The sequence below is a fragment of the Mustela nigripes genome, chromosome 17, assembly GCF_022355385.1.
Source record: "Mustela nigripes isolate SB6536 chromosome 17, MUSNIG.SB6536, whole genome shotgun sequence".
NCBI lineage: Eukaryota > Metazoa > Chordata > Mammalia > Carnivora > Mustelidae > Mustela > Mustela nigripes.
The window spans coordinates 36,922,472-36,948,389 of NC_081573.1; the positions used below are offsets into that span (position 1 = coordinate 36,922,472).

Genomic DNA, 25,918 nt, shown 5'->3' on the forward strand with positions numbered 1-25,918 from the left:
TGAAAAAGGATATGCTAGTGGATTATGACAAGACAGAATTTCTGTAACCTTTGTGGTTGCATAAAACATACTGGACAGTTAATCCTAACTAACAGTGTAGCCTAATCCCTTCTTTTTTTTTTTTTTTTTTTAAAGATTTTATTTATTTGACAGACAGAGATCACAAGTAGGCAGAGAGAGAGGAGGAAGCAGGCTCCCCGCTGAGCAGAGAGCCCGATATGAGGCTCCATCCCAGGACCTTGGAATCATGACCTGAGCCGAAGGCAGAGGCTTTAACCCACTGAGCCACCCAGGTGCCCCGAGGCAAATGTTTTTAAACCCAAACTTTTCTGAACAGTTTGGACCAAAATATGTTATTCATTTTTTTAAATTAATTTTTTATTTTTTATAAACAAACTGAGGGTTGCTGGGGAGAGGGGGTTTGGGAGAAGGGGGTGGGATTATGGACATTGGGGAGGGTATGTGCTTTGGTGAGTGCTGTGAAGTGTGTAAACCTGGTAATCCCTTCTTTTTATAACTTTCGATTCTTTGTTCTCCTTTAAGATTCAGCCCAAACTACATCTCTTTTCAAAAGCCTTTTTAACAAACAATTCAGGTTTTATTCTTTGGGGTGTGTGTGTGTGTGTGTGTGTGTGTGTGTGTGTGTGTTTATTTTATTTATTTACTTATTTTTAAAAGATTTTATTTATTTATTTGACAGAGATCACAAGTAGGCAGAGAAGCAGGCAGAGAGAGGGGAGGAAGCAGTCTCCCTGCTGAGCAGAGAGCCTGATATAGGGCTTGATCCCAGGACCCTGGGATCATGACCCAAGCTGAAAGCAGAGGCTTTAACCCACTGAGCCACCCAGGCATCCCTGTTTTGTTGTTGTTGTTGTTGTTGTTTGACTTGGGGCATGCCAGCATGAGGAACAGCACCATCCCATTTCCCAGAAAAATGTGTTTAAAAAAAAAAGTATATTTTAAATTAAAGTCTTTGAAAAAGGTCCTAAGGGCATATGGCAAATAAAAACATTTATTCAAGAAAATCTACAAAACATTGATAAGTTAGTTTGTGGTGTTGGAAGCAACCCTTGCTTATTCCGCCCACTCTCAGAGGTCAGGAACTGGAGAACTATCTTCCGGACTAACACAACCCAGAACGCAGGCCGCCCTCTCCTTCTCCCTCTCCCTCTCCCCCTCTTGACTAGGCTTCTAGTCAAGGGCTCTATACCCAGGAGAGGCGGGATGTTAGCCTTTCTCATCCCGCTCAGCTCAGATCCCTGATGCTGAGACTAAGTTTTGGGCAACTGCAGGTGGGGCCTGCTTTCTTCCACCAAGTCCCTATTCACGTGACCTAATTCTACATTGGACCAAGCATCCCTGAGAATCCTGGGCCCTGATCCTCCTTCCGTGGTGCATAAGGAGAGTTTCATGCTGAGAGAAGTGAACCAAGGGGACTCAGGTCTACTCCCCCCCACTATCTCACACACCCTCTACCCCCACACACAGGACCCTCCAATGCTACGGCAGAGTGTCCCTAGGAAGGAAGCATCAGAGCCATGGCTCAGTCATTCGGTCCAGGCATGGGCAGGATGGTGAAATATAAAGCAGAGAGCTCTGAACCTTTCAGAAAGAACGAATTGCATTTTACAGGAATGTGGAAAAGTTGAAGCCCAAGTGGTGATCTCAAAGTAGTGGAGGTGGTTGCTAGTTGGTGGAGACCATCCAAGGAGCCAAGGACTTCTTTTTTCTGTGACTGAAGAGCTATAGTCCCTGCCTCAGTCTTCACAGGGATATTTCTTCCTCTTACCATGTCTTCTACTTTTCTAATAAAAACAGTGGTTACTAGACCTAGGACCTTACCCAGGTAATGTAGGATGATCTCATTTTACAATCTATAATTTAATTACATCTGCAAATACTCTCCTTTTTTCCAAACAGCCTATTCATTGGTTTCTGGGGTTAGGACTAGGACCCTGGACATAACTTTTTTTTGGGGGGGGGCACCGTTTAAACCACTATATTCCCTCTTCCCCAATACTAGGTCATTTGTGACTAAAGAGGACGATACTCTTCCCAAACCAGTTCCTGTCTGAAAAAAACAAGGATATGTGAGATTTACTTGTCCAAGCTTCTTTCAATTCATTTTTCCACATATAAAAGCTCAAGGATGTTTAAAAAGCTCATAACTCCCTCGTGAGATGTTTGATAACACCCTTTTGTTATGCATTCATTTCCTTTTTCATCATTCTTTAGTTATCCAGTAAATAATTTCATTTGTATTCCCCGTTACTGAGCACAGATATAAGCAAGGAATCCACAGGACCCTAGCATTATAAGGGTTAGCTGGCACCTTCATCCGTCCTGCAAAATACTCCTTTACAAAATTCTGCAGAAGATCCCAGGAGGCGGAGACACAGTCCTACAGTCACGGGAAGGATTTAAACAAGGAAATGACCTTTGAATTAGCTTTAAATAATGAACAGAAGTCTCCTAGGTGAAGAAAGGTGGACAAATCCTTGAGACAGAGCCACATCTGAAAGCCTAGAAGCCTAGAGTGGATGCCATCACCAATAAATCAGTAGCCCCAGGGGAGAGTGTTTCCAGAGAAGTGACTGGTGGGGACACCAGGACACCAAGGTGAGACCAAATCAGGAAGAGTCTTCTGTTACATGCTGAGGAGTATGGGTTATATTGTGTGATTATGGTCAAGCCATTGACATATTCTTGATGAGATTTACAATTTTAAAATGTTAGCATAAAGCAGAGCAGGCAAGAAAAGTTAGGGTTCGTTTTATCTTGTTTTCCTAAGTATATGAGTATCCCAGAATTAGACCGATGGTTTCTTGAAACTGTTTAAACTGGAAGAGAAACAATATAAGAAGCACAAAAACTAGTGTGTCATGGCCCCCAAGTACCCCCCAAAGGTGTTACCAGATTCATCTACTACATTAGATGAACATGCACGATTGACATTCTTGCACGTGTCCAATTTAAGTGCTGAAGATTCACTTTTATCTAAATTAATGAAATGATGGCAGTTCAAATTTTAAAGATATTATAGAGCAATAAAATTAATTAGATAAGCTTCTGAGGAAATTATTCATGTCCTTTGTGACTGGCCCCAAAATGTTTGCTTTTCATCTGATACACAAACATTAAATCTAAAGATATTATAATGAGAAACCTGATTAGCATTCATTAAAGATTAATTTTCTAAACAGAAGAGATGCGACACAGTGGTCTGGAAGGAAAAGCCTGCTTCAGCTGGCCACAGAAGTCAGACTGTTTTCACATAACGTTGGGAGGGAAAAACACACACACACACACACACACACACACACACACACAACACACAAAACATGAACCGGCACCTAGTGTAAACAACTCCTTGACTTCTACCATTTGCATTGTACTGACTTCCTGTCACCTCTCTGTCACAGAGAGTCATGAATTGCCCATTAATTTTGCCCTTTTATAATCAAAGGTAATGGAATACTGCCAAGTCTAAGTTACTTGGGGATTTGCTTCTAACTAGTTTCCATGAGCTGTTTTTGCAGGCATCGATTGAAATAAACAGCCTCTCTTTTTCAGGCTATAACAGGAAAAAAAAAATGATTTGACAAATTTAGATATACTGGTGGGGCTCCATAAAGAAATCTTGAGCCCTCTACAAGGAGAGGGGTGGAAGCCATAAGCAGTAAATTACAGGCAACAGGGGAGTGCAAAATAAGAGAATTTATAATTGAATAGGGATGAGAGGCACGGTGGAGGTTTATAAAATAGGAAGATTATAGGAACTGAATATTTGCTAGAAAAGATAGCAAGTTAGGAAATGTGAAACAAAACTGAGGAAAATGTGAAAGAATGTCTTGGAAAATAATTTCAGCAGCAGATTTTGCTTCTTTTGTGGCTAAAGAAAAAACTTCTTGAGAAATATTATGCCCATCAGTGATACGGTAATTTCTAAATTGCTAGTGGATGGTTAACCAATCTATAGGTTATTAAATAGGAACAGCCTAGAATATAATTAACCAATGGATACCAGCAGGTTAGAAATGCTCCTGGGGATATTGGGTTTTTCTCCTGACAATATTATTCTTGTGTGTTACCCTTTCACTGTCATGGCAACAGTATTGATGGGTTGGTTCAAACAGTCTTTCGACCCCTTTCCATATATACCAAGAAATTTCTGCCTTCTAAAATGCATCAAGGGAGCAGCTGACCACCAGAATTTCCATAATTTTTCGTCGTAGTATTATGAAAATTTCAGCAAGCCAGACTATGAGGAGGAGGGATTCTATTTTACTCCTTAAAAATCTGTCCTATTTACAGAGTTGTTTCGAATTACACTGGAACTTCAGTCAGATGGGGGCTTTAGTATCAAATAAATCTTATAAGTCATACTTTTCTATTACCTAAATAGTAGTGCTCTCAAGAAAGGGAGAGAAGCAGTCTCTCTGCCTGAGAAAGTTGTGGACTTAGATATATTTCACAATGGCTTCAACTCCCTGGAGAAAAGGATCCCTGAGCATGACTTTGGTTCAAGTCTTCACTGACCTTTGGTTTTCCTGACTGCTAAAAAGCACGCTATCTGGCTATAGCATGTTCTAGCGCTCTCCGAATGGGGAGAAAATGCACAGCTCCTTTATTACATTCATCTTCTATGAACCTGGAAATTGCAGAGTCCTACGTAATCACATGGCAAGTTCTCCACTCTACCCTTTTCCTAACTATCTACAGTAACCTTCATGATCCTTTTTGTCAGATCAAGAGTTGAGGTCCTTAAAACTAAGTGGTTTATGGTTGTAACATTTTGATGCCACGGGGAAAAGTTTTCAAACCACTGACATGAGCACTAACTTTTTGAACCTCTTGGATTCTGTCTTTTTATTAAATGTAAAAGTTTAATGGTCACATAAAGAAACACATAAAACAACTATGACTGTTTTTTAAAAATTTTTTTTAAGATTTTATTTATTTATTTGAGAGAGAGAGCACAAGTAGGCAGAGAGGCAGGCAGAGAGAGAGGAGGAAGCAGGCTCTCCGCTGAGCAGAGAGCTTGATGTGGGGCTCGATCCCAGGACCCTGAGACCACGACCTGAGCCAAAAGCAGAGGCTTTAACCCACGGAGCCATCCAGGTGCCCCTCTACGACTGTTTATAAATGAAAAGTCAATACTAATGAGAAGAGAACTGTTACACTTTCCATTTTTCTATTAACATCCGTTATAAAATATTACTTTTAGTTGTTGAGGCTTAGAAATTTGGTTTCCTCTATTGACTGCATGCTTTTTGGTTTTGTTTTTGCACGTTTGTGTGTATACATGTGTGGTTTTAGTTTGTTTCATTTGAGGTATGCTGCTCGGTTCTACTGTGTATTGTTTTTGCCCAATCTGTAACTTAAATACTGATTTTTTTTTTCTGGTAGTGTCCCAAATACATGTTTCTAGCTTTCTTACACAACTCCTCTTTCTCCCAGCTGTAACAGATAAGGAAATAAAATTCTGTGTTGAGTTTATAACTCCCATGTCCTCTTTGGTAACCTAAGTCATCTTGGCAAAAAAATCTCTCAATCTACTCTGCTAACAAAATTGCATTATGCCTCTATTATCCAATCCTCAGTGGTGTTTCTTTTCCCTCTAATTATTTCAAATAGGATTGATTCAAGATTATTGGGACTGAGTATCTTGAAATTATTTTGACAATGCAATTCAGTTTAAATCCCTTATATATTCAGATCTTAATTAGAGGGACTCACACTTAGAGAGGGATTAAAGTAAAGATGTAGCCAATATTCCGTTTAAATGTTCATTCAGTACCAGTTTACAACAGTTGTGCCCCAATACAGACATGCGTATGTACATGCACGCACACAAGACCAAATACACTTTTGTTAGAGAAGAAAACTAATACTGTCAACTTCCCAGCCTTTGTTGCATGATCTGTTACGTAGTCTTTGGGTTTCGTTGGGTTATTGTGAAGATACTTTCTCTCAGATGTAAATCTGATCTTAGGGAATGTAAGCACTGAAATCAATCTGTATAACGTAAATATCTTACTATGTAGTAAAGAACTGTCCATTCTTGAACATCCAATCAGTCTAAAATAAGGGTATATTATAGACTCCAATCATCTTGTCCCTATTTACTCAAAGCTAAGAAGTGGTAAAGCTGAACAGGAATCCAGGGCACTGTGACCAACAAATAAGGAAACAGACACAAAACTAACTAATAAAATATATAACTTATAAAACATAATCCTAGAGTAGCATATTTTCAGTATGAATTTCTTCTCAAGCGATATGACCATAATAAACCAATAAACAATATTTAAAAAGGTTTGATGTTTCCATTATCATGAAATTTTCTATTAGTGAATTTATATATAAAAACATAATAGCCGTATTAAAAAAACAAAAACAAAAACAAAAAACGGGATGACTCCGTTAAGTTTTTGGTGTGGGGTCAACTTTTGTACTTGAAGTCAGCTATGCAAACAATAAAGCATATAAATCTTAAGATTTTATTCCAGTAGAATTTTATAACATGAACAAAACCCTGTAACCAGCTTCCAGATTGATATACCAGCATATCAGTACCAACTCCCCCAAAGCCTCTCATGTACCCCATGCCAGTCACTATGACTCTTACAGTAACCCTTCTCTTACTAAATGTGACATTAAATTGCTTTCTTCAGAATGTTATAAATATTGAATTATTATACACATGGGCTTCTTTATCTCAATATAGTATTACTTGTCAAAATGATTCCCACAGTTGTTTATAACTATAGCACATATTCCCCATGGTTGGGAAAATAATTTGAATAAATATACCACAATTTATTTTTTTCTCGTACTGATGGATATTTGGGTATTTCAGTTTCAGGCTGTTTGAAAAGTATTACTATAAATATTTTATGTATATCTTTTGGTGCATAGATACATGAATTGAGCTATCTTGTGTACTTAGAAATAAAGTGAAAGATGATAACAGTCTTTCAACTTAAGTGTATATGTCCAAATATTTGCCTAATGTGGATATACTACTTTACACTCTGACCAGCAATGTGTAGAAGTTCAGGTCACTGCAGGTCTAGAAGAACACTTGGTACAGCCAGTTACTTATTACTCATTTGTAATGTTAGTCATTGTCAAGATACATAACTATATTGTATTTGTCTTAACCTGCAAAATTTTGATCATCTGATGCTAAGAAACTATGATGGTAAGATGGCGACTTGGATATCCTCTTCTGTGAAGTCCTTGTTCAGGTTCTTGCCATTTTATAATGGGGTTTTTATGTTTTCCTAATGGATATGCACATTATATGTTATGAATATGAGTCCTTTGTTACATAGGATATCAACATATTTTCTCCCACTGTCTGGTTTGATTTTTCACTCTCTTCGGAGACACCACCTCTGTAATTTCTCTTACTAATGGTTTGTAGGTTTCTGTTCAAAGGTCCTTTACATCCTTCTTTAGATGGTGTCACTATTTACTGGAAGTCTTTTTACTAAGTAGTATCTTTATTTTCTCTATTACTAGAAAATAATGTCTGAGTATTTTAGAACTCTAATCACGTCAACTTAAGAGTTTAACTACAGATATCTTTTTAATTTTTATTTCTTCAATCAATCATGTTGTCTGTGAAGATTGGCAACTTTATTTCTCCCTTTCTGATATTTTCACTTTTATTTGTTACTTTTATCTTACTGTAATGGCTAAAACCTTCAGTATAATTGAATAAAGTAGCAGTAGTAGACAACTTTATCTCATTTCCAATTACAGGGAGAAAGCTTTCTCTCTTGTGTACCATTAAACCTCATATTTGCTATTTTTTTTTTTGTAGCTACCCTTTATCAGATTAAATCCCCTATTTCTAGGGCGCAGAGAGCTTTTTTCATGAATAAGAGATGAATATATAATCTTTTCTGCATCTGTTGAGATGGATGATAGGATTTTAGTTTTTTTCTCTCAATATTTTAATTTACATTAATAAGATTTTTTTCAAATGTTATAGCCTACCTTGTATTACCTGGTTATAGTATTATATTTTCATATTAGTGGTACTGATTTGCTAATAAATTATGTAGAATTTTGTTTATGAGAAGCAGATTATTTAGTCTCCTTTTCTGTAATATGCTCATCAGGTTTTAGCATTAAGATTAGGCAGGCTTCAGGACATGAAGTAGAAACTGCTCTGTCTTTTACTTCTCTCTGAGGAAGCTTGAGTCTGGTTTATTTGGGCATGGCGATTTGTATTAAAAGTTAGTAATTTTGGATTCATTTTACTCAGTAGAGAAAGTGATAAACCTTTTTTCGCTTTTCTGGTATTTATGCCAGTTTGCAAAGACTACATTTTTAACTTACAAGCCTCTGTCATACTTAGTTTAAAACTTGTGGGCATAAATAAGTCCATAATGTCCAATTACTATCTTTTTAACATCTATGGAGTCTGTAATAATGTCTCCTTCTTCATTTCCGATATTGGTAACTTGTACCTTTTCTATTTTTCCTTGCAAGATTCAGTTAACTTTATTCATCTTTACAAATGAACAGCTTTTATTTCTGGTGAATTTCTCTACAGTATCTGTTTCCAGTTTCATTATATTCCCTCCCATATTTATTTACAAAGATTTATTCATTCAAGAGTGGGGTGGGGGGAGGGACTGAGGGAGAGGGAGAGAGAGAGAGAGAGAGAGAGAGAGAGGTCTCAAGCAGACTTTGTGCTGAGCATGAGCTTAATGTGGAATTAGAATCTAAGACCCTGAAATCTTGACCTGAGTGGAAAACAAGACATGGATGCTTTTCTTTTTTTTTTTTTTTTAAGATTTTATTTATTTATTTGACACAGAGAGAGAGAGATCACAAGTAGGCAGAGAGGCAGGCAGAGAGTGACAGGGGGAAGCAGGCTCCCTGATGAGCAGAGAGCCCAATGCAGGACTCAATCCCAGGACCCTGGGATCATGACCTGAGCTGAAGTCAGAGGCTTAACCCACTGAGCCACCCAGGTGCCCCCAAGACGTGGATGCTTAACCAACTGTGCCACCCAAGCACTCCCATCCTATATTTATTTCCACATTTCTCCTAGTTTTTAGATTTCTGTTCACTTTTAGCCTATGGAAGCAGGTGCTTAGGTAACTGACTTTTAGTATTTCTTTTTTTCCAGTATAGACATTTCAGACTCTTTTTCCTCTAGCCTCTCTGTTAGCTATGTCCCAAAAGGTTTGCCATGTCATGATTCTGTTATCTTTGATTTTTAAAATGTGCTAATTTCCTTTGTGATTTTATTCTACTATCCATGGATTAATTAAAAGTGTATGGCTTAATTTCCAATACTTGGGGATACTTTTAGTTGTGCATGTGTGTGTGTGTATTGCTTTTTTTTTTTTTTTTCTGGTTGAATTCCATTGTGGTAGAAAAGCATACTCTGCATTAGTAGAGACTTGCTTTATGGCCCAGTTTCTAGACATTGTGGTTAAATATTTCAAGTATGTTTGAGCAGAACATGTTCTGTAATTTTGAGGGCAGTGCTTTAGACCTTTCAATTAGAAGAGATTACAGATGAGAATATCAAAACACTATCCTTGTAATTTTGTTTTTGTTGTTTTGGGTTTTTTTTGGGGGGTAGTTGTTTGATTAGTAGAATTGGGGGTTAAACTTTTCATCTACCTCTGTCAGTTTATTTTTCCCTTTGTTTTTGCCATTAAAAAAAAAAACTATATACTTAGGAAATAGAACATATAAATAAAAGATTTTTCTATCATCCTGATGAATTTAATCATTGATCATTATGAAAATTTTCTCTTTATTTTCGGTAATACTTCTTTCTTCTTACTCTTTAGCTGAACTACTTTGCTTTGGTTTGAACTGGCATGATTGAGCGTCCTTTAATGCTCAGTCCTTATGTGTCCTTGATTGATTTCACTCAGATGTGGAATTTAGGAAAGAAAACAGATGAACAAGGCGGGGGGGAAAAGTTCAGAGTTAAGAGACTCTTAACTATAGAGAACAAACTGAGGGTTGCTAGAGGGAAGTGGGGCCGGGGAATGGACTAAATGGGTGCTGGGTATTAAGGAGGGCACTTACTAGGATGAGCACTGGGAGTTAACATTTAAGTGATGAATCACTGAATTGTGCTCCTGAAACCAATATTACAGTATTTGTTAACTAGCGAGAATTTAAGTAAAAATGTGAGGGAAAAGAAAAAAAAATTATCAGAGTAGATAAAAAATGTGATTCAAATATTAGCTGCTTTTGATTCTGTTCTGAAAACTAAAGAATATTAATTAAAGTGTGTAGCTTACTAACATTTAATGTGATTATTTATATATCTGGGTATTAATTTTTTTTTAAATTTCTTTTCAGTGTGACAGTATTCACTGTTTTTGCACCACACCCCGTGCTCCATGCAATCCGTGCCAAGCGGTGGGTATTAAGGAGAGCACGTATTGAATGGGTTTTAATTTTTTATATTTTCCATTCATCAGTTCTGTATTATTTTCCCTTTCTATGTTCTTTTGGATTGATTAATTTCTTCCATTTCCCCATTAGCCAATTAGTTACATAGACTCCTATTAATATTTAGTTATAAGCTTAAATATCATATTTTTATATTAATACCAGTATAGGTAACAGGGTTTTTAAATTTCAGTTTTACTATATAATGACTCCAGAATTCTATATATTACTCAGTGCCCGTCAAGATAAGTGTACTCTTAATCCCCTTCATCTATTTCACTCATCCCCTGCTCCAGCTCACCTCTGGTAACTATCTAGTCCCAGTAGTTACGAGTGTGGTTTTCGGTTTGTCTCTTTATCCCCCTTTGTTTTGTTTCCCAAATCCCACATATGAGTGAAATCATGTGGTTTTTGTCTTTCTCTGACTTACTTCACTCAGCATTATACTCTCTAGATCCATCTATTCATTTTTTATTATGGCTGATTTATTTATATATATGTATAAATTATGAATTATATGTAATTTATAAATATAAAATATAAGTGTGTATATAGATATGCACACACACACAAATACTTCTTTATCCATTCATCTATCAGTGGGCACTTGGATTGCTTCCAAAATCCAGCGATTGTGAATAATGCTGCGGAAAATACAGGGGTGCATATAGCTTTTCAAATCAGTGTTTTTGTATTCTTTAGGTAAATACCCAGTCGTGTGATTAATGGGTCATAGGGTAGTTGGATTTTTAATTTTTTCAGGATCCTCCATAATTTTTTCCACAGTCACTACATCCATTTGCTTTCCCACCAACTGTGCAAAAAGGTTCCTTTTTCTCCACATCCTCACCAAAATTGTTTGTTGTTTTTCATTTCAGCCATTCTGACAGGCATGAGGCAATGTCTCATGGTACTTTTGATTTGCATTTCCCTGACGATGAGTGATGGTGAGCATCTTTTCATGTGTCTCTTGGCCATCTGCATTTCTTCTTTAGAGAACTATGTGTTCATGTCTTCCATCCTTTTTTTTTTTTTAAACTGGATTATTTGTTTTTTGGGTGTTGATTTAAATTATTATTATATTTTGATACTAACCCTTTATCGGCTATGTCATTTGGCATTCAGTGGGCTGTCTTTTAGTTGATAGTCTGCTTTGCTATGCAAAAGCTTTTAATTTTGATGTAGTCTAAACAACTTATATTTGCTTTTACTTCCCCTGCTTTAGGAAATACATTTAAAAAAAAGTTATGGCCAAATTCAGAGAAATTATTGTCTGTGGTCTTTTCTAGGATTTTTAGTTTCAGGTACCACATATAAGTACTTAATCTGTGTGTACGATATGAAAGAAATTCATCCAGTTTCATTCTATTGCATGTACCTGTCCAGACTTCCCAGCACCATTTGTTAGAGACAGCCTTTTCCCCTTTGTCAAAGATAAACTGACCATATAATTGTCAGTTTAATTCTGGACTTTCTATTCTGCTCCACTGATGTATTCATCCATTAATTTGCGTGTGTGTGTGGGTGTGTGCTAGTAGCACACTGTTTTGATTACTACCCTCTGTAGTAGAACTTGAAGTCTAGAATGGTGATGCCTCCAGTTTAGCTCTTCTTTTTCAAGGTTGCTTTAGCTACTGGGAGCCTGGATGGCCCAGTAGGTTAAGCATCTGACTCTTGATTTCAGGTCCTGCTGAGTAGTGAGATGGTGCCCTATGTTCAGTTCCACTCTGAGCATGGAGCCTGCTTAAGATTCTCCCTCTGTCCCAACCCCCACCGCCCTGCTGTTCTTTCTCTCTAAAAGGGGGGGGGGGGGGAGATTACTTTGGCTATTGGGGTGTTTTGTGGTTCCTTACAAACTTTAAAATTATTTGTTTCATTTCCATGAAAAATGCTGGTGGTATTTTGATAGGGATTACATTAAATCTATAGATTGTTTTGGGCAATATGGACATTTTAACAATATTAGTCTTCTAGTACATGAGTATTTAATGTCTTATTATTTATTTGTGTCTTCAATTTCTTTCATCAGTGTTTTATTAGTTTTCAGAGTATAAGTCTTTGACCTCCTTGGTGAAGTTTATTCCTAGACATTTTATAATTTTGGGTGCAATTATAAATGGGATTGTTTTCTTAATTTCTCTACCTCTTCATTATCAGCGTATAAAAATGCATTTGATTTTTGTACATTGATTTGGTATAATGTGACATTACTGAATTCATTGCTCAATTTTGGCCATTTTTTTGGTGGAATCTTTAGGGTTTTCTCTCTACAGAATAATGTCAACTGCAAATAGTGGACCTTTTACTTCTTCTTCCTTACCAGTCTGGATGCAATTTATTTCTTTTTGTTGTCTGATTGCTGTGTCTAGGACTTTCCATTACTATACTGAGTAAAAGTGATGAGAGTGAACATCCTTATCTTGTTCCTGACCTCAAGGGAAAAGCTCTCCGTTTTTCCACATTGAGTATGCTGTTCACTGTGGGGTTTTTGTAGCTAGCCTTTATTATGTTTAGGTCTGTTCCCTCTAAACCTACTATGTTGGGGGTTTTGATCATGAGTGGATGTGGTAGTTGGTCTAGTGCCTCTTCTGTGTATATGGAAATCATCATACAGGTTTTATGCTTTCTCTTAATGATGTTATTTGTGACATTGATTAATTTACAAATATTGATAAATATTCAGTAAATTCCAGTTGATTATGGTGAATTATTTTTCATTTTTTTAAATGTATTACTGTGTTAACTGAGAGTATTTTACTTAAGATATTTGCATCTGTTTTTATCAGAGGATCGTGTCCTATAATTTTTTTTTTTTTTTAAGTAGTGTCATTATTTAGTTTTGGCATCAGGATAATGCTGGCCTCATAATGAATTTGGGAGCTGTCCTTCCTCTTCAGTTTTCTGCAGTAGTTTGAGAAACAGACATGTTAACTGTCGTTTAAATGTTTGGTAGAAATGAGCTGTGAAGCTGTCTGTCCTGGACTTTGGCTTGGTGGGAGTTTTGGGATTACTGATTTAATTCCATGGCTGGTAACTGGTCTCTTCAAATTTTCTAATTTTTTCTGCTTCAGCTTTGGCAGGTGACATGTTTCTAAGAATATGTTTGTAGGATATGTGTCTAGGAATATCCGTTTCTTGCAGGTTGTCGAATTTGTTGACGTAACATTTTTCATAATATTCTCCCATAATCTCTCCTGTATCTGTAATGTTGGTTGTTATGTCTACTCTGTGATTTTTGAAAATGAGTCTTCTCTCTTTCTCTCTCTCTCTCCTTTTTTTGATGATTTGAGTAAAAGTTAATCAGTTTGTTGATCTTTCCAGAGAACCAGGTCCTGGTTTCATTGATTTTCTATTCTACTCTACTCCACTCCACTCCATCCCATTCTCCTTTTAGTTTCTACTCGTTTGTGCTCTAATCTGTATTTCCTCCCTTCTGCAGGTTTTGGGTTTTGTTTGTTCTTTTTCTAAGTCCTTTAGATGTAAGGCTTGTTGCTTCAGATTCCTCTCGCTTCTTGAGGTAGGCATGTATTGCTATAAATTTTGTTCTGAGACCAGCTTTTGCTGCATCCTAAAGATTTTAGACCACTGTGTTTTCATTTTCATTTTTTTCCATATAATTTTTTATTTCTTCTTTGATTTCTAGGTTGAACCTTTGTTTAGTAGCACGTTACTTAACCTCCCTGTACCTGTGCTCTTTCCAGCCTCTTTTTCTTGTGCTTAATTTCTAGTTTCATGGCATTGTGCTTGGAAAGGATGCACAATATAACCTGGGTCTTTTTCAATTTGTTTTGCTTCTTTTGTGGCCTAATACGTGTTTTATTCTGGAGGATATACCTTGTGCACTTGAAAAGAATATATATTATGCTGTCTAGGAGGGGAACTTCTAAAGAAATCTGTTGGCTTCATCTGGTCCAAGGTGTCTTTCAAAGCCACTGTTTCCTTGTCGACTGCAGGAATCACCTGTCCATAGATAAAGGATGTGGTGTTAAGGCCCCTTACTATTATTGTATTGCTAACGATCACTTCTTTTTATGATTGTTATTAACTCCTTTATGTATGTGGGTGCTCCCAGGTTGGGTGCCTACATATTTACAATTGCAATTATCATCTTGCTGGATTCTTCCCTTTACAACCTAATGTCCTTAGTGCCTCCTTGCGGTGTTTATAATCTATTTTGTCTGATGTTAGTATTGCTATCCTGGCTTTCTTTCCACATCTGTTTGCATGATGAATGCTTCCATCCCTTCACTTTCAATCGGCGTGTCTTTCTGTCTGAACGGAGTCTCTGGCAGACAGCATACAGAGGGATCTTGCTTTGATAATATTCTGTCACCAGTGTCCCCTTATTGGAGCATTTAGTCCATTTGCATTCAAAGTAATTATTGAAAGGTCTGTATTGCCATTTTGTTACTTGTTCTATGCTTGTTTTTATAGCTCTATTCCTTTCTTGTTGTCTTCTCTGACAATTAGTTGGCTTTCTTTAGTAGTATCTTTGGATTCCTTTCTCTTCATTTCTTGTTATTACTGGTTTTTCATTTTTGGTTACCGTTAAGGTTATATATAACATCCAAAGCATATTATAATCTATATTAACTTGATGGTTGCTTAAGTTTGAACCCATACTTCACTCATCTCCCCCGACCCCCCCCACACCTAAATTTTAGGTAAATGTATCATACTTTACACCCTGATTTTTTGAGTCCCTTAACTGATTTTTAATAATTTTTTTCAGTGAACCGTAATTCATCGTTTATGCACCACACCCACTGCTCCATGCAATATGTGCCCTTCTTAATACCCACTACCAGGCTCACCCAACCCCCTACCCCGCTCCCCTCCAAAACCCCCCGTTTGTCCCTTAACTGATTTTTACAGATAAACTTATTTTTACTGCGTTTTTGCTTTGGACTTGGCTTACTCAGGGTTTTCCTTCCCACTCACAGTCCCCTCTACCATTTCATGAAGTGATAGTTTGGGGTCATAAACTTCTCAACCCTACCCCCACCCCCCACCTCTGCCCCAGGGAAACTCTTTATCTCTCCTTCTATTCTAAACGATAGCCTTATTGGATCAGGCATTTTTTGGTTGCCAGTTGGAGGGGGCATGTCCATAGAAGTGGGGGCAGTGGCGGTGCAGTGTAAGCAAGTTCGGTAGCAAGAACTGGCTCTGCGCTGGTTCTACCCCGGGTGGTCCTGTGTTGATGCTAGGGCATGAGGATGGGAAATGGTACCCGCCAGCTCCTCTGCTCCTGGAGAAGGCTTGGGAGGATCTGCGCCTCACATCGATGCGCTGAGATTAGTAAACCACTCCCACATCCCTGGGCTCCAGGTGATTTTCAAACTTCTGCTTCTGTGCTTGATTCCTGCAACCTATTTCCTGTGCTCTCTCTCCAAGAACAAAGATTCAGTCTCCTCAGGCCATCCTGGCTCTCTCAGAACTGAGTCCGCTGATGTCTTTAGAAGTTTTTAATTTTATTTTATCAGTACCGGTAACATACAGTGCTACATTAGTTATTCAGCAGTTGCACACATCACCCAGAGCTCGTCACATTTTTCACCCATCCACTCACCAACCCCTTCTCCGGTAACCATCAGTTTGTTCTCTATAGTTGAGTCTGTATCTTGGTTTTTTTCTATCTCTGTCTCTCTTGCCTCTTTTTTTTTTTTTTTCTTTGCTCATTTTTTTCCTTTTTTTAAAAAATTTTTTAAATTTATTTTTTATTTATTTTCAGCATAACAGTATTCATTATTTTTGCACCACACCCAGTGCTCATTTGTTTTGATTATTAAATTTAACATATGATTGAAGTCATACGGTATCTGTCTTTCTCTTAGCATCATACTCTCTAGCTTCATGTCACTGCAAATGGTAAGATTTCATTCTGTTTATATGGTTGAATAATACTCCATCGCACATATATAAAGAATGTGTGTGTGTGTATACATATACCCTTTAATCCATTAATCAACTGATGGGTACTTCAGCTGCTTATTTAATTTGGTTATTGTAAATAATGCTGCATAAACACAGGGGAGCATGTATCCCTTTGAATTAGTGTTTGTGTGTGGGTGTGCACATACCGTGTGTGTGGGCCCCCCCCAAAAGAGTAAGAGTGCAAGCAGGCTGGAATAGGGCAGAGAGAGAGAATCTTAAGCAGGTTCAACACTCAGTGAAGAGCAGGACATGGGGCTTGATCTTGTGAGCCCCTGAGATCATGACCTGAGCTAAAATCAAGACTGGGACACTTAACCAACTGAGCCACCCAGGCATCCCTGTATTTTTATGTTTTTAAAGCAAATACTTAGTAATGTGATTACTAGATCATAGGGTAGTTCTATTTTTGACTCTCTGAGGAATGTTCACACTGTTTACCACAGTGGCTGCACCACTTTGCATTCTCACCAGTACTGCACAAGGCTTTTTTCCTCCATATCCTTGCCGTAACTTTTTCTTGTGTTTTTGATTTTAGCCATTCTAACAGTATGAGGAGATACCTCATTGTGACTTTTACTTCCATTTCCCTAATGATCAGTGATGTTGAGGGTCTTTTCATGTTTGTTGGTCATGTGTAGGTTTTCTTTGGAGAGAAGTCTATTCATATACTCTACCCATTTTTGATTGGATTATTTGGTTTTTGGGTGTTGAGCTGTATATGTTTTTAAATATTTTGGATACTAACCCTTTATCATATATGTCATTTGCAAATATCTCTTCCCATTCTGTAGGTTGCCTTTAAGTTTTATTGTTTCATTTGCTGTGCAGAAGCTTCTTATTTTGAGATAGTCCCAGTAGTTCACATTTGCTTTTATTTCCTTTGCCTTTAGGAGACATACCTAGAAAAATGTTGCTATAGACAAGATCAGAGAACTTACTGTCCATGCTTTCTTCTAGGTTCTTCATGCTTTCAGGTCTCACATATAGGTCCCAAATGCATTTGAATTTATTTTTGTGCAGGACTTTTTCCCATTGCATATTCTTGCCTCCTCTGTCAAATATTAATTGGCCTTATGATTATGGGCTTATTTCTAGGTTTTCTATTATGTTCTGTTGGTGTAGGTGTCTTTTGTGTGTGTGTGTGTGTGTGTGTGTGTGCCAGTACAATATCATTTTGATCATTGAAGTTCTGTAGTATAACATGAAGGTCAGAATTGTGATGCCTCCATTTTTGCTTTTCTTTTTCAAGATTGCTTTGGCTAGTCAGGGTGTTTTGTGATTCCATACAAACTTGAGGACTATTTCTTCCAGTTTTGTGAAAATGCTGGTGGTCTATTGACTGAAAATGAAAATGCTGTAGGTCTATTTAACCTACATTAAATCTGTAAGTTGTTTTGGTAGTATGGACTTTTCAACAATACTTGTTCTTGGAATGGCTTTCCATTTATTTGTATCTTCGGTTTCTTCCATCAGTGTTGTATGGTTTTCAGAGCATAGCTCTTTCATCTCTTTGGTTCGGTTTATAAATCAGCATTTTGTTATTTCTGGTGCAATTATAAGTGGACTTGCTGCCTTAATTTCTTTCTGCTGCTTCATTATTAGGATACAGATATGCAACATTTCTGTACAGTGGTTTTATATCCTGCATATTTACTTCATTTATCAGTTCTAATAGTTTCTTGGAGGATCTTTAGGGTTTTCTCTATATAACACCATGTCATCTGCAAATAGGGAAAGTTTAACCTCCTTAGCAATTTGGATGTTTTCTATTTGATTTTTTGTTGTTGTTGCCTAATCGCTGTGGTTAGGACTTCCAATACTACGTGGAGCAAAAGCGGTGAGAGTGGACATCCCTGTGTTGTGTCTATAGTTCTCTTTTTTTGTGTGATGTCTTTGTCTGGTTTTATTGTCAGGATTATGGTGGCCTCCTAGCATGAATCTGAAGTGTTCCTTCCTCTTCTAATCTCACAATACTTTTTGGAATAATTTGATAAAAAAGAGATATTAACTCTTTTTAAATGCTCAAAAGAAGTCAGCTGTGAAGCCGTCTGGTCCTGGGTTTTGATTTTTTGGGGAGTTTTTTTTATTATTGATTCAATTTCATTGCTGGTAACTGATCTGTTCAAAATTTCTATTTTTTTCCTGCTTCAGCTTTGGGAGGTGGATGATAGGTTTCTAGGAGTTTATCTATTTCTTCCAGGTTGTTGAACTTGTTGGCATACAATTTTTCATAGTATTCTCTTATAACCCTTTGTATTTTCCTGGTGTCGGTTGTTCGGTTTCCTCTTTGCTTTTTGAATTTATTCATTTGAGTCTATTTTGTTAATAAGTCTGTCCAGAGGTTTGTTACTCGCCGCCCCCCACCGCCCCCTGCCGCCCTCCCCAGTGAAGCAGCTCCTGGCTTCACTGATCTGTTTTGATGTGTTGGTAGTGGTGGTCATGGTGTATCTATTTTACTTATTTGCTCTAACGTCCTTCCTTCCTTCCTTCTGGGGACTTTTTGTTTTTGTTTTTTCTTCTAGTTTCATTGGGTATGAGGTTATGGTTGTATTTGAGATTTTTCTTCTTGAGAAAGACTTGAATTGCTATAAACCTCCCTCTGAGAAGTAGGGTACTCTCCTGTTGGGTGCATAAATATACATAATTGTTACATGTTCTTGTTGGATTGTCTTTTACAATTATATAGTATCCTTCTTTGTCTGGTTATAGTCTTTGTTTTAAAATCCATTTTGTGTGATTTAAGTATTGCTACCTTGGTTTTCTTTTGATGTCTATTTGAATTGTAAATGTTTCTCCACCCCCTTACTTGCAATCTGCAGGTGGCTTCAGGTCCGAAAGGAGTTTATTAGGAAGCATATACATGGGTATTACTATTTTTTTAAAATTCATTCTCTCACCCAATGTATTTTGATTGGAGCACTGAGTCCATTTTCATTCAAAGTTATTATTGAAAGATAGGTATTTATTGCCATTTTGTTACTTGTTTTGTGGTTTTTCTAGTTTTTCTCTGATCCTTTGTACTCTTGCTGACTTCCCTAACAATTAGTAGACTTTGTTCAGAGATGCACTTGGATTCATTTTTCTTCAGTTTTTGGCCTATCATTTTTTGCATACAGCACTCTGTATTAAAGTTGATGGTCACTTAAGTTTGAGCTCATTCTTTACCCTTTCTCTACCATGTTTTACCCATGTTGTCATATTTTACATACTTCACAGATACACTCATTCTCTCACGTATGTGGTTGCTTTCCTCTGGAAGAATCCCCTTTAATACTTCTTGAAGGGTAGAGTGAAGGTAACCTTTATGTCTCCTTCTATTTTGAATGATAGCTTTGCAAGATAGAGCATTCTTGACTGCAGATTTTTCCCTTTCAGCACTTTGAATGTATCAAGCCTCCCTTCTGGCGTGCACAGTTTGTGCTAAAAATTAGCTGATAGCCTATGGGGTTTCCCTTGTGTGTAACTTTTGTCTCTTTTTCCTTAAAAATTTTTAGTTATTTTTATTAACATATAATGTATTATTTCCCCCAGGGGTACAGGTCTGTGAATCACCAGGTTTACACACTTCACAGCACTCACCTTAGCACATACCCTCCCCAATGCCCATAACCCCACCCCCCTCTCCCTACCTCCCACACCCCAGCAACCCTCAGTTTGTTTTGTGAGATTAAAAGTCTCCTATGGTTTGTCTGTTTATCATTACTTTCTGCCATGCCAATTACTATATGTCTGGCTGTGGCCCTCATTCAATTTGTTGGATTTGTTCTGTCTCTAGGATCTGGATATTTCCCCCAGATTAGGAAGTTTGCAGCTATTATTTCTTTTAACATTTTCTGCCCCCTTTTCTCTCTCTTCTCCTTCTGGGATTCCCTGTAGTGCGTATGTTACTATGCTTCACAGAGTCACGGAGTTTGCTATCGAATTTTTGTGTTGCCTGAGTATTTTTTTTTTTTCCTTTTGTTTAGCATGGTGAACTTCCATTTTTCTATCCTTCAGGTCACTAATTCATCCCTCTATTTCGTCTAGCCTGCTATGTACTCCATCAAGTGTATTTTTAATTTCATCTACTGTTTTTCATCTGATGTTATTATGTTTTCCATGTCTTAGTAGTTGTCCCACTGATGTCCTCCACTCTTTACTCAAGTCTCACAACTTTATATTCTCTCACTTACATCCATTTTGCCTAGGTCTCTTGTTTTCTCCTGTTCTGTGATTCAGGACATAGTTCAATATCTCCCCATTTGGTCTAACTCTCAGTGTCCATTTCTCTGTGTTAGGAAATACAGCTACATCTCCTGCACTGGAAAGGAGTAGACTTGAGAAAGAAGCCATGTAGTATCCTACTGTATAGTACCCCCTGTACACCAGAACCTGGTGCTTCAGGGGTATCCCCTATGTGTGGCTCATGTGCCCTACTTTTGGATGAGCCACTTTGTCTTTTAGTGCAGTCAGCTGCAATGGATTTCTTTGCCTGGCCTGGGCAGCATTTGGTCTTTGTGCTGTTAGTGGACCTGTCTGTGGATGCCTGGGGCTTGAGTGGAGCCCAACCAGATGTTTGTCAGAGATGGAGTAGCGCCCTACTGTAGGGTCCTTTCCCTCCACTGTCCCCTGAGGAGCTTTGGTTGGTGGACACGACCTATAGTCAGACTAGTTCAGTGCCTCCAGTCTACTGGTGTCGCCTGTGTGACTGGTGTATGTGGTTTATCTTTTCCTCTGTGCAGGGCAGGAGTCACTTCGGAGGGGTGCTGGCCACTATAGGGGCTGTGTGTGTACTGCCAGGCTTGCAGCACTAACCCATACGGGCTGTGGCCAAGATAGGTGTTTATTGCCATTTTGTTCTTGTTTTGTGGGTTTTCCCTAGGTTTTTTTTTTTTTTTATTTTTTATTTTTTATAAACATATATTTTTATCCTCAGGGGTACAGGTCTGTGAATCGCCAGGTTTACACACTTCACAGCACTCACCAAAGCACATACCCTCCCCAATGTCCATAATCCCACCCCCTTCTCCCAACCCCCCTCCCCCCAGCAACCCTCAGTTTGTTTTGTGAGATTAAGAGTCACTTCTGGTTTGTCTCCCTCCCAATCCCATCTTCTTTCATGGATTCTTCTCCTACCCACTTAAGCCCCCATGTTGCATCACCACTTCCTCATATCAGGGAGATCATATGATAGTTGTGTTTCTCCGCTTGACTTATTTCGCTAAGCATGATATGCTCTAGTTCCATCCACGTTGTCGCAAATGGCAAGATTTCATTTCTTTTGATGGCTGCATAGTATTCCATTGTGTTGAAAATAGAACTGCCCTATGACCCAGCAATTGCACTACTGGGTATTTACCCTAAAGATACAAACGTAGTGCTCCGAAGGGGCACGTGCACCCGAATGTTTATAGCAGCAATGTCCACAATAGCCAAACTATGGAAAGAACCTAGATGTCCATCAACAGATGAATGGATCAAGAAGAGGTGGTATATATTCCCTAGTTTTTGTGGTAGTTCTATAGCATCGGGGACTGGCAGTAGCACGCTTTGAGAGCCACAGGAAGAGCCTTGCTGCACCAGGACTGGAGCAGCATGTTGATGAGGTCACTAATATTTAAAATTCCAGATTTTATGTCCTACTGGTTATTAAGAACTCAGAAAAATTGGACCCTCTGGTTTTCAAAGCCGAACTTCACAGGGACTCGTTTCTCCATGTGGGCTGCCTTGTGTGAGGGTCTGTTTTTCTCCCTTCCTCTGGTTCATGGCTCTCTCCCTCACCTCACTTGTACTGTCCTACAGGACAGTTGGGCTCCCTATCAGGTCTGTCCTGCCTATCCTCTCTAATGTGGCCTCTTTGTGCCATTGAGTTGTACAGTTTGTTCTGCCAATCCCGGGTCTTTCTGTTAAATACACTAAGGTGAGGGTTATCTTGTTGTAGCCCTGGGACACAGTGAGCTTAAGGTGCTTCTCCTCTGCCATTTTCCTAAAAGTTAATGTTTTAAAAATTTTATGTAGAATGTGAGGACTTTTCAAATGGATTGTTTCTGGGTCATTTTTTTTTTTTTTAAGATTTATTTATTTGACAGAGATCACAGGTAGGCAGAGAGGCAGGTAGAGAGAGAGGGGGAAGCAGGCTCCCTGCTGAGCAGAGAGCCCGATGCGGGGTCAATCCCAGGACCCTGAGATCATGACCTGAGCTGAAGGCAGAGGCTTTAACCCACTGAGCCACCCAGGCGCCCCTCTGGGTTGTTTTTGTTAAAGATTTTAAATCTCTATCTACTTTATACATGCAAGACATTCTATTATGAAATAGTAAAAGTTCCATTTTCTCTACCCACATTTCAACATTACTGTATTGCCAGTTAGGCTGATTTTCTTTTTGTCTGAAGAACATTTTCTTTTTTGACGATTATTGGTAATAATCTACTGAGGATAAATTGTACTAAGTACTTTGCAAACTAAAAACATTTTCATTTGAAGTTTTTTCTTGATACACAATTTTGTTTTGATATTTATTTTCCTTGTGCTCTTAATTTGCCATTTTTCCCTCTAACTTTCACAATTTCTGCTATAAAATCAGTTGTCAGTTTTTGAATTCTAAATATCTTAATTGGGGAGACAATATGTACAGGTTTTAAGATTTTCATTGTCTTTGTTTCTCAGCAAAATTATTTTTATGCGTCTAATTGATAGTTTTTGAATCCATGGCTTGAGGTCTTCTGCCCAATTAAAAGATTTGTGACTATTTCTTCTTCCCTCTTCTTCTGCTTTTTTCTAGAATGTTAGTTCCTAATATGTTAGACTTCTATAACTTGTGTCTTAGGAGGACCAATTTTTAATCATTTTTTGTATGCTTTTTCCTGAATTTTTAAAAATTTAACCATTTCAAATGTGGCTTTCTATCCATATTTCTGCTAGTCTTTTGTTCTGTTTATACTATTTTAGTGAGCTTTTTTTTTTTTTTTTAAGTTTTGTACCTTCCTTTGCTTACTTTTATGGATTCCAGCTCACTACCATCTCCTTTGGTTTTCTTTAGAACATATTAACCATATTTATTCTTGGGTCTTCATCTGATAATTCCAATACAACCTGCATATTTTTCTGCATCAGTTTTCTGAGTTTTGGTGGTCTGATTTTCTTTTATGCCATGCCTGATTTAATTGAATTTTGGAAATTTTATGATATGAATTGAAAATTATAATTTGAAAATTAAAAATAGGAAGATATGAAAAGGTGTTATCTTCCTTCAGAGAGGGTTTGATTTTTCCTCATAGGGATAAATCTTGAAGCTGTCAAGACTAGATATAAGAATTTGTGGGGGATGATTTAATTTCTGGTTGTCTCTTACTTCTAGAGCCCATCCTTCTCACTGAAGTACTTAGAGTATTTATTTAGGTCTTAACCTCTTAGTGCATACCCTCTGATAGGTTGCAAGTCATCTTGCTCCTGTACGTCTTAAGATTTGGTCAGTGCATTCTAGGAAGTCACCCATAAGGCTCTGATTCTTCTCTTCAATTACTTCTCACTATAGACTTGTCCTTCTGCTTTCTAGACACTGTGCTGACCCTGAACTCCTAACTTTTATCTCCATAGTCCTATGAAACCACAATAAACTCCAGGTCACTGATTTCTGCTTGGTTTCTATGCCTTGTGAGCGGAATCAGTTAATGCCCTGAAGGGAGTAAGTGGAGATAAATTTAGGAGTCATCTCACTTTGTTTCTTCTCTGGTATCTTGGCTTAGGTACTGGTTGTCTTCAAATAGTGATTCCCCTAACTTTATAGGGCTTATCACTGGGAGAGTTAGTCAGACATAAGCTATTAAAAAAAATGTGTGTTTTTCCCCATCATAGAGGGGTATGTTAGCTCCATTATTTCCTCCTAAAAATTAAACTGTAAGTCACATTGTAGTTGTTGAACAAAGGGCAAGATAGTACTATTAAATGGCCCTAATCTGTGTGTTAGTGATCAGCAGAATTTGTAAAGTGTAATTAAAATTGTCTTATCTTGAATGGATGCTCTGACTATAAACCCAGACTGACCTAGAGATTGTCTTTGCCCAATCTCTGCTATGGCCACAGTAAATTATGCTATACTCAACAGTCAGCCAAAATATAGCATATATGATAAAGCAAATACATAATTCAAATAGTTAGCAGAGGTGGTTGAAATGATTATATACCTACATCTACACATCATTACTCTGTCCAACTGCTGGCATCCACAAGATCATCTATCAAAGTGTATCAGAAAGGTAACTAAATACAACATACTATGTGTTCTTATACTGAAACTTCCAATGATCTATTGGATGCAATATGTAAATCTGTACATAACAGGAATTGTTATATTTTTTCTAACTGTATTGGCAGAGGCAGTACAGAACACCTGTATAGAATGGCATCATGCAGCTAGGAATGTCTAGAATTTTTCTCAGTTATAAGTAAAAATTAGGGACCAGTTTCACAAAACTCACTTTTAAAATACCTATCCTATTAAAGGAAGGTTAATCAACTCTTTTTGGGCCCAGTAAATCGATCCTGAAAATTTGCTGACAGGGACACACAGTGTCAAGCTTATTTCAAAACGTTAGGGCAAAGTCAGAGAACATCGGCCAATATTGCAATCTTCATTGTTGGCATAATAACTACAAATAATAGTGCCCAGGAAAATTTTTCCAGACGTTCGTAAATTGAGTAAAAACAAAACAAAACAAAAAACAAAACAAAAAAAAGCCCCCCCAAAACAACAAGGGCAAAAAGCCTTAGGTGTGACAGAAATGCCTCCATTTGTAACAAATCAGTTCAAAGACAAAACTGAATTCTTTTTTTTTTTTCCTTAACATAACCAGCAGAAGAAACAAAGATGCAAGAGAAATGCATTGCAAGCAAAATGCTAAATTCTACTGTAAGCATCTAACGTTTTGCTGTTGCAAATAATCCACTTGCTTGTGGTGGTCCCCTTCCAGACACGACCCGGCATGACTGGGGAAGGTCTTGGAAGAAAGTTCTGTGGGTTAAAAGCAAACTCATTTTTTCCTATATATTGGAACATCCCTCTTAGAATATAATTTCGTCTGATGTAGATTTTCTCCATCAAAGGACTTGAATCAATCAGTAGAGAAAACCACTTTAGTGCACTTCTGAACTCCATCATGTGTTAGAAAAACGTGTACACTTGAAATCTAGGCTCTGAGTACTCTTCATGTAAGCCTTATCTAGTGACCATAGTGAAATTGGACTTGAAAACCCAATCCCTATTTCACTGATGATCTATGCCTGCCACATGAGCATGCTGTCATCATCGCCATCTTGAAATGATGTGGTCTTTAGTACACACTTAGTCTATAGTCAAGTGGTTTCATTTTTACACAATCTTATGGAGAAGTCAAAACGAATTCTCAAACATTTAAAATGTTAATTGTAAATTTTGAAAGCAACTCGTCCAACTTTTACTTACTCAACAAACATTGACTATGTACCTCGTAGGGGTCAGGTACTCTTCCAGGCACTGGAAATACCGAACAGAAAACAAACACATATTCTATTCATATGTTAA

The 25,918-nt window shown here is 37.7% G+C and overlaps 1 protein-coding gene across 5 annotated transcripts in view; it reads right to left on the reverse strand.

Moving 5' to 3' along the window:
* Positions 1–25,918, reverse strand: part of CDH8 (cadherin 8) — a 375,260-nt gene that overhangs the window by 71,011 nt on the left and 278,331 nt on the right. The gene's annotated exons all lie outside the window — the stretch shown is intronic.